The following is a 15,736-nucleotide window of genomic DNA, read 5'->3' on the forward strand; positions in this document are numbered from 1 at the left end:
TTTTCTAAATTTTTTTAATGTATAACATTTGCTACCAAATACTTTCAAGTAACTTACATTAGGCTTGTAGCCATACCATAGCTGATAAGGTGTTTTGTTTGAATCTTTCTTTAGCTATACTTTGTTCAAGGTATGAACTATAGTGCTAATAGCTTCCTTTCAATATCCGAGAGAAACCTTCTTTTCAATCATTAGGGTTCTTGCATAATCCATGATAGATCTATTTCTTCTTTCAACTATACCATTTTGTTGTGGTGTACCAAGGGCTGATACTTGTCTTTTAATTCCTCTTTCAATGCAAAAATTATTCAATTCATGGGATATGAATTCACCACTTCTATCTAATATTAAGCATTTAAATCTCTTTCCAATTTCCTTTTCTACTTTTTCCAGATACCACTTGAATTTTTGAAAGGCTTTTGATTTTTCTTTTAGATACATTATTGTTATCATTCTAGAATAGTCATCAATAAAAAAATAAAAAACTTTTCTCCACTATAGCTTTCTATTCTAATAGGTCACATAAATATGTATGAACAATTTTCAAGACTTCTTCAGACTAATAGTTTTTTCTTTTGAAGCTAGTCTTTCCCATCTTACAAATTTGGTAATTCTTGCATAGACCCATGTCAAGCTTCTTCAAACTAGGAATACCTCTTACTCTTCTATGTTTTCTTATCTTAACCAGATTATCAAAGTTCACATGACATAGCCTTTTGTGTCATAACCATCTTTCTTCTACTTGAGCAATAAAACATGAACAATCACTAAGATCAAGATAAAATAGGTTACCTTTTCTTTGCTTTCCAGATCCAACCAGATTTCCTTTTCTGTCTAGTAGTTTGGCCTTTCCATTCATGAATTCTACCTTGAATCCAATGTTATTCAACTATGCCACACTCAGTATATTATTCTTTAATCCTTCAAACCAATATGCATTAGGACATATAAGTTCTTTAGTAAATGAAATACATCATTTTCCTCTTATGTTACAAGGTTCATTGTTTCCAAATCTCACACTACCTCTATCATAATATTCCATGTGTTCAAATTTTGTTTTGTCACCAGTCATATGATGTGAGCAGCCACTGTCAATAATCCATATATCATTTTTGCTAACATGAGAGATAATTTCCATCTTATCTCTTTCATCATCAGATTCATCTTTCACAGCAATATATACCATTTCATCTTCGTTGTTATCAAAATATTTAGCTATAAAATAAGATTTCTTACCTTTTTCCTTGAAGTTCTTGTAGTTCTTGGAGTCCTTATTTCCTTTATGCTTATTTATTTTCTTCTCATCCCAGATTTCCTTATTTGGACACCTAGCAATAGTGTGACCAACTTCTTTACAAGAAAAGTAGATAAGAGGAACTTTACCTTTGTACTTTCCTCTACCTTTGGAATACTTTCTTGCGAGTAGGGCTTCAACAACTTCAAGATCAATGTCTGGACTTTCTTCTGATGTTACATCTTATTCACTTCCTAATTGACTAGACTTTGATTTCTTACCCTTTTCTTTGAGTGAGAGTTTAGATTTGAATGCAGATTCAACATGCTTTAAAGCAAAAACATAGTTATCATAGTTGTCTAATTTAAAAGTTGTTAGCCTTCCTACTTGAGCATCCAAGCCTAATTTTTTATTTGGATCACATCTCATTTCTTGAATAGTAGACACTCTAATTACATAAATAGGAAGAAGATATCTTAGCACCTTACTTACAATAGTTTCCTCCTTAATGCCTCCTCCAGATACTTTGATTGCACTTACACTAGCCTTGATTCTTTCCACATATTTTGCAATATTTTCATCTTCTATCATACTCATTTGATCAAATTGTCCTCTAAGACTTTCTGCTTTGGCTCTTCTTACATTTTCATCTCCTCCATAGATATATTTTAATTTGGTCAACATTGCATGAGAAATTTTTCAATCCTTTACCTCATAAAATTTAGCATAACATAGAGCAGATGCAATATCAATCATCATGATATTATGATTCTTCTTTTCAGCAATATCTTCAACTGATAATGTTCCAATGGGAGTCTTGTATTCAACATCAGGATATTTGCAACCTGAATCACTAATGGTAGTTGGATTTAACCTCATAAGTCCTTTCCATGTTGTAAAATTATCTTTGTTCAACTTTGGAATCTCTCTTTTGTAAGACATCTTGATCTTTAGCTTAGGTCATTGAAGCCTTCTCTGCAAGCACCAAAAGATCTAATACCAATTGTTGTAAATATAAGAGGAGTAACTAAGAAGGGAGGGGTGAAGCAGTTACTACTAAAATAAATCAAAAATCTTTTAGATGTCAGTACAGAAATGCAAATTGAAAACTAAATATTGTTGAAGCTCGATAAACACACATAAAATGTTGTAACTCAATAATAACTGAATTAGTTGTATAAGTGCTTAACATATAAGCTTTTGGATCTTTTCTATGATTACCATTACTTTAACTAAGTTGAAAACATATAAACTAAAATAACATGAACACATATGACACCAAGATTTAACTTGGGACTCTGATTTGGGAAAAACCACCAATTGCAACTAGTTACTTTTTTCACTCTTCTAAAGTGAGCCCTAGTAGGAGCCAACCTTATTAAAGGTTACAAAATACACTATTAGTTGTGACCCTATTAGAGGATATAATCACCCTATTAGTAGTGGAATTGTTAGAGTTCTTTAGAAAATTCAATGGTACTGCCACCTTGTTAGGGGATTTGCAAATAACTGTTAAGCCAACTTAGTTAAGAGATTTAGATCACTACTAAAATGGTTAGAGAATAATAATGAAAGACTAGATTTGAATGCAACTGATTTTCTAATTATAGATCTTTTTTCTAGCTTGTACTTGACCCTTCCTAATCAAATATAGCTTTTCCACTCCATAAGGATATTTTGCTTATCCTTTAAATTTTCTTCCTCTTCTCATCACTAAATTTTCAATAACATCTTCATGTCTTGCACAATTTTGAAATTACAACTTGACCTTATACTTATATCTTCCACTTTGTCAAGTTGGCTCAAATACAACTTAGAATAATTAATATTTGTCACTTCAGTCAGCTGGAATCAATGGATAAATCAATTAGGCTTAATATGCCAAAATAATAAAATTCTTTTTAGCTAACCCAACTTGGTAGAAACTAACTTAGAAAAAAATCCCTTTGTTAACCAATAGAAGCTCGGTTAACACTGCAAACTCATAAAAATCTTTTGCCAATCGAGTGAGCTTGGTAAGCACTGGTTCCATCCAACTTTCTTTCATTAATTGAGTGAGCTCAATTAACACTCACTTTTTGCAAATTTTCCTTTGATGCCTGAGTGAACTTGGTAGACACTAGCTTCTGAACTAGGAAAACATAGGAATGCTTGGTAGAAACCAAGAACTATCTTCACTACCCGAGTGAGCTCAACATAAATTGACTAATAATGATATGACATTTGTATAATAGCAAAGGAAACACACAATTAAACAATTGTATCCAACAATCTATGGAGGTGATGATAATGTAAAAGGAGCTAAGGTAGAAAGCTTGAGAGGTCAGTTTCATTAGATGAAAATGAGAGAGAATGAAAACATTGCAAAATATGTTGAAAGAATCAAAGCCAGTGTTAGTGCTATCAAATCCTCTAAAGGAACAATTGAAGATGTGACAATGGTAAGAAAGATAATTAGAACCCTTCTTCCTATCTATGAAATTAGAGTGTTTGATGTTCAAGAGATTAGATGTGATCCAAATAACAAAATAATTTTGGATGCTTTAGTTGGAAGATTGACTACATTTGAACTAGATAACTATGACAGTTATACTCCTAGTTCTTAGCATCTTGAGTATGCATTTGAAGCCAAGGTATCACTCAAGAAGAAAGATAAAAAGTCTAAATGCAAATAATCTAAAAGTAGAGGTGAAGACAATTCTAACAGTGATCTTGAAACCATTGAAGCATTGCTTGCAAGAAGGTATCTCAAAGGAAAAGGAAAGTATAAAGGTAAAATCCCTTTAGTTTTTTTCTCTTGTGAAGATGTCAGATAGATTGTTGTAAGATGTCCAAAAAGAGAAGACAAAGATGAAAAGAAACTAAAAAGGAAAGAAGGATTATAAGAAATCCAAGGGCTACAATGACAAAGCTAAGAAATCTTGTTTTGTGGCTAAAGATTCAGATAGTAGTGAAGATGATGAAATTTTTTATATTGCTATAAAAGATGAATCTGATGATGGAGATAAAATTACACTTAGATCTCATGTTAGGAAAAATGATACTTAGATTATTGATAGTGGTTTCTCACATCATATGACTGGTGAAAAAACAAAGTTTGAACATATGGAACATTATGATGGTGGAAATGTGAGATTCGGAAATAATGATCCATCTTGCATAAAGGGAAAAGATTTAATCTCACTAACCATAGATTTGATAATGCTTATTGGGTTGTAGGACTAAAGCATAATATATTGAATGTAGCACAGTTGAATAACATTGGATTCAAGGTAAAATTCATGAATGGAAAGGACAAACTATTGGATGGAAAATGAAGTCTGGTTGGAACTGGTAAACAAACAAAAGGTAACTTATTCTACCTAGATATTAGTGAAAGTTCATGTTTTATTTCTCAAGTAGAAGAGATTTGGTTATGGAATAAAAGGCTATGTCATGTGAACTTTGATAATTTGATCGAGATAAGCAAGAAAAAAAGAGTGAGAGGTATTCCTAGTATGAGGAAACTTAATATGGGACTATGCAAAAATTGTCAAATTGGTAAGATGGGAAAGACAAGCTTCAAAAGAAAGAACAATCATTCTAAAAAAGTCTTGAAGCTAGTTCATACAAACTTATGTTGACCTATTGTAATAGAGAGCTACAATGGAGATAAGTATTTTATTCTTTTTGTTGATGATTATTCTAGAATGATGACTATATAATATCTGAAAGATAAATCTAAAGCATTTCAAAAGTTTAAGTGGTATTTGGCAAGAGTAGAGAAATAAACTAGAAAAAAGCTGAAGTGTTTAAGATTAGAAAAATGTGGTGAATTCATTTTCAATGAGTTCAATGAATTCTACATTGAAAAAAGAATTAAGAGACAAGTATCAACCCCTACTACACCATAGTAGAATGGTATAGCTAAAAGAAGGAATAGATCCATCATGGATTGTGTAAGAACTTTGATGATAAAGAGTGTTGTAATCAAATACTGGAAGGAAGCAATTAGTACTATATTGCATATCTTAAATAGAGCATAGCTAAAGAAAGACTCAAATCAAACTCCTTATGAACTATGGTATGGCTACAAACCTAATATAAGTTAATTGAAAGTATTTGGTAGAAAATGTTATATTTTGAAAGAGTCTAGGAAAGGTAAATTTAATGTCAATGGTGATGATGACATATTCCTACACTAGACATTTGAAGTCATTTTTTGACCATTATTGGTTGAAATTTCAACTCAATTTTTTACCAAATTCAACCATCCCATTGGTCAAATTTTTTTTGGTATGTTGGTTGAAAACCTTCCAGAGCCATGGTGCAAGTTCTGCCACAAATTGGTCAAAATTTTGACCAATGAAGGTTGAAATCACCCAAGCGTTGGTAGAAATTTTGACCAATGAACATAGAAAAATTTGACCAATGAAGGTAAAAATTTTGACCAATAAAGGTAGAAAACACCCAGGTGTTGGTAGAAATTTTTACCAATGAAGGTAGAAAACCCCTAGGCATTAGTAGAAATTTTGACCAATGAAGGTAGAAATTTCTACCAATGCCTAGGTGTTAATTTTTTTCAGGCATTCTATAAAATAATTCACATGCCTTGCATATGATATGACATTTTACATGTATCCTACACTCTCTCATCTTGCTGATGATGGATTATGAAGAGTGATCTGAAACCATGATGCTAATAAACACACACAATTAAATCTAAAATGAACTTGCATTACAAATGGATTGTGGAAATATGATATTGTTAATTTTGCATGCATGTCTACTAGGAAAATCTAACAATATCAAATTTCCACAATCCATTTGTAATGCAAGTTCATTTTGGATTTGATTGTGTGTGTTTTTTAGCATCATGGTTTGAGATCACTCTCTGTTATCCATCATCAGTCGGATGAGAGAGTGTAGGATGCATGCAAAATGTCATATCATATGCAAGGCATGTGAACTATTTTATAGAATGCCTAAAAAAATTGATAGTAACTAATCAAACTATCTTAAACATTTACAATATCTAATATGCTTCTTCATTAATATGCCCGATAAAATAAGAAAACTTGGAAACTATGCACAACAAGTTATATGCTAAAAGGAAATCATTTAGGAGAAATAGAATATGGGAGAGTGGGACAATCCCAATCTAACACTTGTTCCAGAGTATGAAGCTACATAGATTGAAGTATTTGGGCAAATATTTTTTCAGAACCACATTTATAGAGGCTTGAAATTGATTCATTTGAGTCCCTCATTTGGCATGGCTTTGGCTAAGGCTGAGTTGGAGTATCCAGAGGGACACATATCAAGAAGTGTTGTGGGTGGAGATTACATAATGACAAAATCTAGAATAGGGCTAGTTCATACTGCTCTAGCCCATAGCCAAGAAGATTTTTAACTAGCATGAAATATAAGCTTCCAGTGTTGTCTCTTGTAGATGATAATGGAAAGTTTACTAAAGAAACTAAACATTTTGTTGGGTTGGATATCTTGGGTGATGGAAATGTGGCAATTGTTAAGAGCTTAGATGAACTCAGGATTGATTGCAATCAAAGATAATTACTATTATTTTCAAGTTTGAGCACATAATCATGGGAGATGAAGGAAGATTATTTCTAGTTGTCTAGCTAGGGATGGTGAAGATTGATTAATATAACCATCAATTTAAGACTTAAGTGAAGTGACATACTATTGACCAACAATTCTATAAAGTATGGTCGCAAACTCTTAGCCAACAATCCTATTAGGGATGAAATCTCATAACTTGAAGTCCTATAAAGTATCCTAATGAATTATAATCATTTTTTATTTTAATAAATATAGCGATTAAAAAAGGCATTACAAATAACTACATCCAATCACAAATGTCATTGAACTGTAAGTAGGGAGCCTTTCACAATTTCAGTAGAAGTCAGATGTAAATAATTAGAGGAAAGAGCATTCTTGTAGATGTCACATGCTTTCAAAAGAAACCAATTTCAACTTGAATCACATATATTTAGAATTTAACATGATAGAGGCATCCTATTATAAATTCAGCAACTAGGGGCTTTAGCTTAACATCTTCTTTTTTTCAAACAAGGTGCACAACTTGATCCACCATCATTAATCTATTACAATCTTGTAGTCTCTATCACAACATAAAGCAAGGCTCAGCTTTGTGTAAGTATTAATCAATTCAATACAGCTAATAAATAGACATAAACACAACTTAATATGACAAACACCTGCAACAGAAAATATATCTTTGCTAAACTATAAAGATCATGAGTGTTCCCTATGTTTATCACCCTTGCAACCTCATCCACAGTTATGGTCTCCTTGTGATTCACTATCATATATTGACTGAATGCACCAAAGGTTGCCCCAGTGTAACTTTATTTCAAGAGATGCTTTGGTTCAAATAATGACAAAAATAGGTAGCTTAAAAGTAGAGTAACTACTTAAAGCTATATGCATACATCCTAAAAATATAGAGAGATAGCCACATGATTAAAGTTATAAAGAAGATGAGCATGGATCCAAGTGATCTTTTCAAAGGCCTCAGAAGGCTAAATGACATTTTTGGTTATTGTAGTGCAAAACCAAAGATTTATAATTAAAGGGTTTCTCACCTAATTTCTTGACTTCACCTTTGCATGAGTAGTTGATAGATGAATTATAGTCTTCAGTGTATGGGCAATAACTGGTAATGTGCATCCTCTAGACTACAGCCCAAACATTAAAAAGATTAAATCAAGAGTGTACAAAAAGAAATAGATTGTTCTAAAAGTACTGAATAATGTCTTGAATAAAACTAAACATTTCAAAATGACTAGGCACACTTATTGGAAACCTTAGCTTCTACACCCGCATTGCACAATTCAACATATGTAGTTGCAATATGTTCTAATGCCTATAAATTATCATCATTAGCACACAACTATGAACGTGATAGTTTACTTCCATGTGGGTTTGGAAAACAAAGAAACATAAGAATATAAAACAATTTACACAAGAGCAATGTAAAAAATTTAAAACCTTAGAAAAATCACCTCATCTGTTAGCACAGGTTGATGCCTACTCTTAGCATAATGAATGTATTTCTTCAAGAATTTTATAGTTAGAATTTGATTTTTGAAATGCTTGGTCTTTTTCTCACCATGCAATAGATAATTATATTTCACAAAAATGGATGCAGAAGTCTCTACTTCATCTTCTTCCATGTTTCTTGAATTTTTGTCAGCAATCACTATTCCTTTAGAATATTTTGGTCAATCATATCAACTATCAAATATGAAGACATATTCCAATTATATTCAATGAGCAATGAGTAGACATTTATACCACTATATTATGATAAATACCTATAATGATGCATATGTAAAACATGCTCAGATATCCCACTATCAATATCAGGATCCATTTGATCTAGTACAATAAAGGGCAAATCAAAATGAGAGAGTAAAGAATCTAGAAGTCCAATATTCTTGGTTGGAGTAAGTGAGCAATCATACTACACAAATTTGATTTTGAAGATCATATTTAGCATCAAATATCCCCAGAAAACACAACTTTGTGTTGTATCAAATTATAGGCAATACGCATTACCTAGGGGTAAATAGTACTAAAGCAAAGAAAGCCTATATTACTAGAGCAGAGGTATATACTACTGCGAAAGGCTTGGGAAGTTGAAAACATGTACAATTCCATAGATAGGATTTGCAGTAGCAACCACACTACATCATGCATTAAGAGATGCATGAATTCCTTCTTTAGCAATTGTTACTATCTATTGCTCCATAAGCTCATGTGTAGACACATGGTCTTGATCGCTTATCTTGTCAAATTCATCAATGCAAACGACACCATAGTCTACTAAAACCATTGCTCCAACTTCTAGCCTATGTTCACTTGAATTAATTTAAACTAATTAGCCAAGAACAAAAAAAAAAAAATTCACAAAACCATCCAGTCTTTGACCAATGAAATAATGTCAAATTGGTCATCATCAAAGCATATGGCCATGAAAAACTAGGCCTCTTAACAATAGTAAATGCATAGATAATAGTCAAGCACACAACTAAAATCTCTAAAAACTAATTACCTGTCTCTTGGTCAGAGGTGACAATGGCTGTCAAACCAACTCCAGAAGACCCTTGTACTGTAGTTGATATTTCCAAGGGAGCAATATTCATGATGGCTCTCAGGAGTTGGGATTTGACAATAGAAGGATCACCAACCATCATCATGTTTATATCCCTGCAATGAAGTTGATAGAAATGCATGAGCTCAATAACCATTAGAAAGAAAATTATATTAAAAGTATAAAATTAAGGGTTTTTCCCTCTCAAATGAGTTCCATTCTTTAGATTTGTCTCAACACCCCCTAGTAGCTAAAATACAACAACTTTCTTTATCCAAGTATGCCCATAGATTGAAGGTGCAAGTAACTCTACTAGTAGACTAAATATATCCTTCTTATTTCCTATTTTCTTGATGTTTTTTATGTCATCACTTGTAAAAAAGGGGGTATTTATCTCTTTATTGAGCTAAAACACATTATTGGAAATAATAATAGTCCTACATTGAATGGAACGCTAAATATGTCAAACATGCCTGAATTGGAAAAAGGTTCCAAACTAAAATGGGGCTACCATGAATGAATTGTGCCACTTGTGATTGATTATTCAAAAGGAAAGGTACCTAAAGACACCATAGACACTGTCTTTTCTTTTCCCATGAATTTCCTTGTAAATTCCCACCACTGTTATACAATCTCTAGGCTTTCAAGTGTCAACAAATCATCCTCTATAATAATATCTATTGATCTAGGTATCTAACCAGGAGTAGAGTTCTTAGGTACTTCCTGCATAGATATTGTTTAATGGTCTCTATACTTGCACAAACCAAACTCAGTAACTAAGAGATTCCCTTGATCATCCTATCACAACATTAGAAAATTCACTTGAATTAATCCCTTAAAATTGTATGGCATCACTAGCTACTACAGAAAATATTACCCCGTGAAAAAGTAGTAGAAATATTATGGTAGAAATGTATTGAATACTTACTCATGTAGGATAAATAGACCCTATGGGTAGGCCATGTAGGTAGGTCAGTCAATGATGTTATATCTCAATATTCATTAGCTTGAAATTCTCCAGTGATAGGGAAATAATGGACACTTTTAACAACCTTTGGCTTTACTAGAGAACCTATTGGTCATAAATAGGCAACTTCTATCACATAAATGCCCCAGAAGAAGTGATCTTAGTTAAAAAATCAAATAGGTATAAAACCTACAATCCTAAGATGAAAACATAGCTAAAAAGTTGGCCCTAACAATTGAACCAAATGAGAACATATCAAAAATATAGTGATGTTATGTTAAGAAATTAGTTAATCATACATTGTAGAATCCCTAGGGCAAGGTAAAAAAAATTTAAGAAACCAAATCTTGTGCAAGGAAATTATCACACAACGTGACAGTAATCAGAATTTTTCTTCATCCAGTCACAAATTCAACAACATAAAATAGACAAAATAAAAAGATGGAAGGCAATGTTTTAAACATCCTTTTCATACCCTAGTATCTAGAACTCCAATCTTCTAACACAGTGACAAGTGAACTCTATTTTTTGTTTTAACACCTTTTTTTACAAGTGAAATTTGTCAAGAATTTTCAAAGTAATTTAAATAGGGGGATCATGTGTATGACAATATATACATACATTTAGTGACAATACCCTCAATGCTAACCATGATGCCAAGAAATGGAGAAAGAAGCTCTTGAGGAGTAAGCATGTGAAAGCCAAAATGACCTTCAAAACCAACTTGAAATTTTTGGCCTTCCTATAAATACTTGGGATACACATTTCTTGTCACCTCCCACAGTGCATCAGATAAGGGCTGAATGTACTCACTAGGACTCCTTATCACCCTGCGAGCTAAATCATGGCTGAAATTCCTTAGATCAGCCATTTCAATGAGTAGGTGATGGCAACCCTGAGTGATCATGCCTTTGATCTTGTCCATGTAAACAACTTGCCCCACCTGCAAAATGTTGCCACAAAGATGTTAAAAGGATATGTCATGCATTAATGGCTTCTACCATAGTACATTTGACTAGTAAATCTTTTAAAAGGTTGATGAGATGAAATGAGAGGAGAGAAAAGAATTAATTTACATCTTGGTCTAGAAAGTCCAAGAAAGTGCACTTGTGTGCCAAACTGGCTTCCTCATTGATATCCATCACTGACAATGTAGCTTCCTACAGTGGGAAAATGAGGTGCTGCAAACTATCGATCCAAACCCCCCTTACAAACACCAAAATAGTACTGAAATGAAACGATATATACAAGATTAGTATTTTAATTTTTCTACTACTTTAAAATTTTGATTGCAATATATACAAGATTAATATTGTAGTTGTTCTACTATTTTTTTATTTTGACTCCCTTATGTCTTCTGCAGCTTGTTCTGCTCATTGTAAAACAACAAATATATTTGTAGCTCTCTTGACAATCTACTGTCTTCTCATCTTATTCTTTTTGCATTTTTTCAATTAGAAACAATAGAGAAAATTTAGTAACTAATAATTACATAAGCTTGCCCAAATTAAATGTAGCTTTTGAAGTAATTGATTAAAAATTATTTATGTAGCCTTTAGCAGGGATTAGAACTGCATTCCATTTTCTCAAGTAATGAACATCTATATCTTTCAATACCCAAAAGAAAAAGCTTAGCACAAGTCTTGCATGAAATTTGATAGAATAAGTAGAGCTAGCCATCATACTTCTAAGAACAAAATTTTGAGGCTTGATAGGCTACTCCCTCTGATGTTAAAGAATTTGGTGAGCACGACTATTATGTAATTTCCAAAGCAAACAAAAGGCAAATAACATTTATATTTAAAATGACCTGTGTCAATTTAGCCTTGAAAGACCTAGATTTCTAGCCATTACAATAGTTGATGGCCATTACAATAGTTCTTGGGGTCTTCTCAAACTATATTTACTATGAGAAGAGGACTCAATTGTGCTATTTTTTATTCCATTGAAAAGGTATAGTGGAATTGGTATATGAATTTTTGGAAATATATTTAATATCTTCCATTACTATTTCTATTGTGGTCAGAAAGATAATTAGTGTTGGGAATTGTTAGCATTTTACATCTGTACATTGGGCATTATTGTCACTGTGGTTTGGCATTAGTTTTCTTGACATAGCATAAGTGACTTTCTAGTTATAGCTACACCTATCCCTATTTGGACAATTCTCCCATTAAGAACAGATGTCAATCTTCCCTATCTTTTGGTGTAGAAATCCCTACACTTTTAGGTGGAAATTCTATTCCTCCTAGGTGCTGTTATTTTTAGACTTCACTGCACCTTAGCAAGTAGATGGAAGGTTTACCAGGCTGTAAATAACAGTGTCCAGATTGGGCTTTAAATCTGGCATTGGTTATGATAGCTGGCAGTTATTGGGAGGCTAGAAAGGTTGCTATTTGGTGCTACAATTTATAATCACTGGGCACCTGAATACCCCTATGATTTCTTGTATTTTTCACACATACGGGGACATGAGGATTAGCAAACATACCTTCAATTGTTTATTGCCCAGGTCTCCAGCCCTAGAATGCCATTAGCTTGGCATTCAAGTGTATGTCTCTACTACAAGTCAACCATCTGAACTAAAGTTACAGGTTCTATTACTAGTACTTGTGTATTTCACCAATTGCATTAATAATAATTTGTTAGTTTAGTGGCTAGGTGGAAATGTTAAATTCAAAATTTTATTTCTAGTTCCCCATTTGAATGCATTTATTTTTCTGAAAACACAAGAGCAGAGTTTCAATTATAAGTTCTAATAATGGACTTAATCAGCTATGAATTTCCTTGCAAAGTCTTTGACGAAATGTCAAACAAATGAATTGTAAAGGAATTAGTGCTTGTTAAGGTTATAACTAGTTGGGGTTTTTACAACAATATTACTTGAATTGTTAAATCTACATTTGACATCATTCCATCACATTCCACACCTCTAGACTTAGTTTAATTAGTAACTCATAAACAAAATGATTATCTTGGATCTCAATATTAAAAAAATGTCAAATTTCAATGAAAATGGATAACTCCAAGTTATACCTATTTCTTAGAATTTCAAAAGTAATTCTAGAGTTCTATATTAAAATTTAGATAAAATTTCCTACAAAGAAGTTGATTAATCACCTCAATCACAAGATTGTCACACCACTGAATAGTTGGATTCAATCCATTTCTAGTGGTATACCCAGATGAAATTAAAGAACAAAGAAGAAGGCTTGTAAACAGATTGTCTTCTATGAACTTTCAGGGAATAGAAAAGATTGGTGCCACAACATGATCATTCTGCATATAACGCTTAAGGCTATCAAAAATTGAAGCTCAGTGAAGCCACACAATAATTTTGTATGTAGGCTCATATAAATCAATGTAATAGCTTCAATAAGAATAAAATCATGCATGAATGTAATAGTAACATGTGCCATAAGATGTCCAAAAATATAAAGTGGGACCAGTTGATGGTTCAATTAGAACTTGTAATCAATGGAATACAAACTTCAGTTGACAAGGAAACCATCATATAGTCCAAAGTCCACACCAATTGTATCTTTAGGTGTCATTTCATATCATTTCACATGAATTAAGGAGTTCTCATTATTGATAAAGAAAATTACTAATCCAAGTTTTGTGTAAAATAACATATATCAAAATTGTGGGAAAAAACCTATAAAAAGGAAAAAGCAAAGTAATCCAATCGATGAAAAAAAAATTAATACCCTTAATTTAATCCAAGATGCTTGTTATTTTATTTTCAGTTTAAACTCATGAATTGAAAAAAACCTTATATCTGACGAAAATATATGAGAATCATTAGCTAAGTCACCAAGTTGCGAGGAAAATGCCCACCTATGAAAGCTACCATATAAATTGATAAAGACTTAAATTGGACCTTTAAGTATTAATAATCAATAAAACTATTAGGTTTTACATATGGTTGAGATCACTCCTATTGGGGTTTCCTTGATTTTCAAACTTACTCATGCCCCTTCCTTCCTCACCAATTGTGATCATTTCTTGTCAACTTTCCTTGTTGCAATCCTATTATCTCCATGTCATGGTTTTAACCTACTCACACATCCTACTGCCCTTATTGCTTTCATCTTTTTAAATGATGTCTAGCTCTATGTTATTGATGCCTCAAAGACCAAAAGAGGTTTAAGGGACAATGGATCTACTCTAGTGAAAACATGGAGTAAGAGGATGACTCTAGATGTCCAGGGAAACCATTCTTATAGTTTAACAAGGATACTTATCTATCATTTCCCTCACCTCAATGCTTTGTCAGGCTCCCCTAGATGGTTGAGATCATAGTAACAAGACTCACCGCAAGTCAAGCGAATCATCCAAGTTAGCGAGTCAGGTTACCTTAGCCAAGTCAAAATGACCCATGACCCTGGCTTGGTAGGTCAACTGAGCTAACTCAACTAACTTGCCTAGGTGACTCGACTGACTCATTTGAATCGACTGATTTTTAATTTTTTCCTTTATAGTTACATAATTGATGTATGTTATGCATGTGATCAAATTACCTTCTATTTTATGATGTTATTATTTCTTTAATCTTTATTCAATAATGGGTGCATGGAATTAATTTAAATCCAAAAAAATCTCTAAATTTTAATGGTTTTAATACTTTGTCGAGTCACTACTGAGTCCGAGCCGGGTCACCAGTCAAGTTACCCTTGCTGAGTCAGAGTCAAGATCCAAAAAGATGACATTGGAAGATAGGAACTGAGTCAACAGGCATCTCAATAAAGATATCTTCTCTTTGGAGTAAATTCACTACCTAGGCCTCTGTCAAATCTTTTTAAGTTGGATAACTTCAACCATTACCATTTTCCATATAGTTACAGATATAATGGATGTTATGGAAAACTATTAGTATTCTAATAGTAGCAAAAGCAATAAACAATTTAAAATATTTTTAATAATAACCAATAAGTATGTATAAATCTTTAAATAAGCCCAATTTCAGTGAATAAACCTAAAGCGGCAGATTTAAACTCAAAAAATCAATTAGAATTGCAATCTTCCCAATCGTACAAAATTGGACACACTAAAAAGCATCATAAAAATAAGTTATGATTAAGTGAAATTAGACTCATTATAAGCCCTAAATAAAGATAGCACTAAATTTCAAAATGCATTTATGTATCAATCATACCACTCTAACTGATCCTCACAATTATAGTGAAAAATGCCTATGAATTTGTAACAATTTTTAGATTCACGGTAAAGTACCAGCTATCATAAAAATAATGGAATAACTATAATTTCCATAAATGTACTAGGAACTATTAAGCAATCAGATAGCAATTATTGGGCAACTTGCAGTAATCAAGAATCTTACAAGTAGTGAATTAATTTTACAGCCAAGAAATTTGCACATTAACTCACCTAGCTCAGTTTTGGTGAATTTTTG

At 32.4% G+C, this 15,736-nt stretch overlaps 1 pseudogene; it reads right to left on the reverse strand.

Annotated features, from left to right (window-relative positions):
• Positions 1-7,842: 7,842 nt before the first annotated feature.
• LOC149569420 (DNA replication licensing factor MCM3-like) lies at positions 7,843-11,462 on the reverse strand (annotated as a pseudogene).
• Positions 11,463-15,736: the final 4,274 nt, after the last annotated feature.

Source organism: Cupressus sempervirens, chromosome 3 (assembly GCF_028749045.1).
Source record: "Cupressus sempervirens isolate cs-2001-9-10 chromosome 3, ASM2874904v1, whole genome shotgun sequence".
NCBI classification, from domain to species: domain Eukaryota; kingdom Viridiplantae; phylum Streptophyta; class Pinopsida; order Cupressales; family Cupressaceae; genus Cupressus; species Cupressus sempervirens.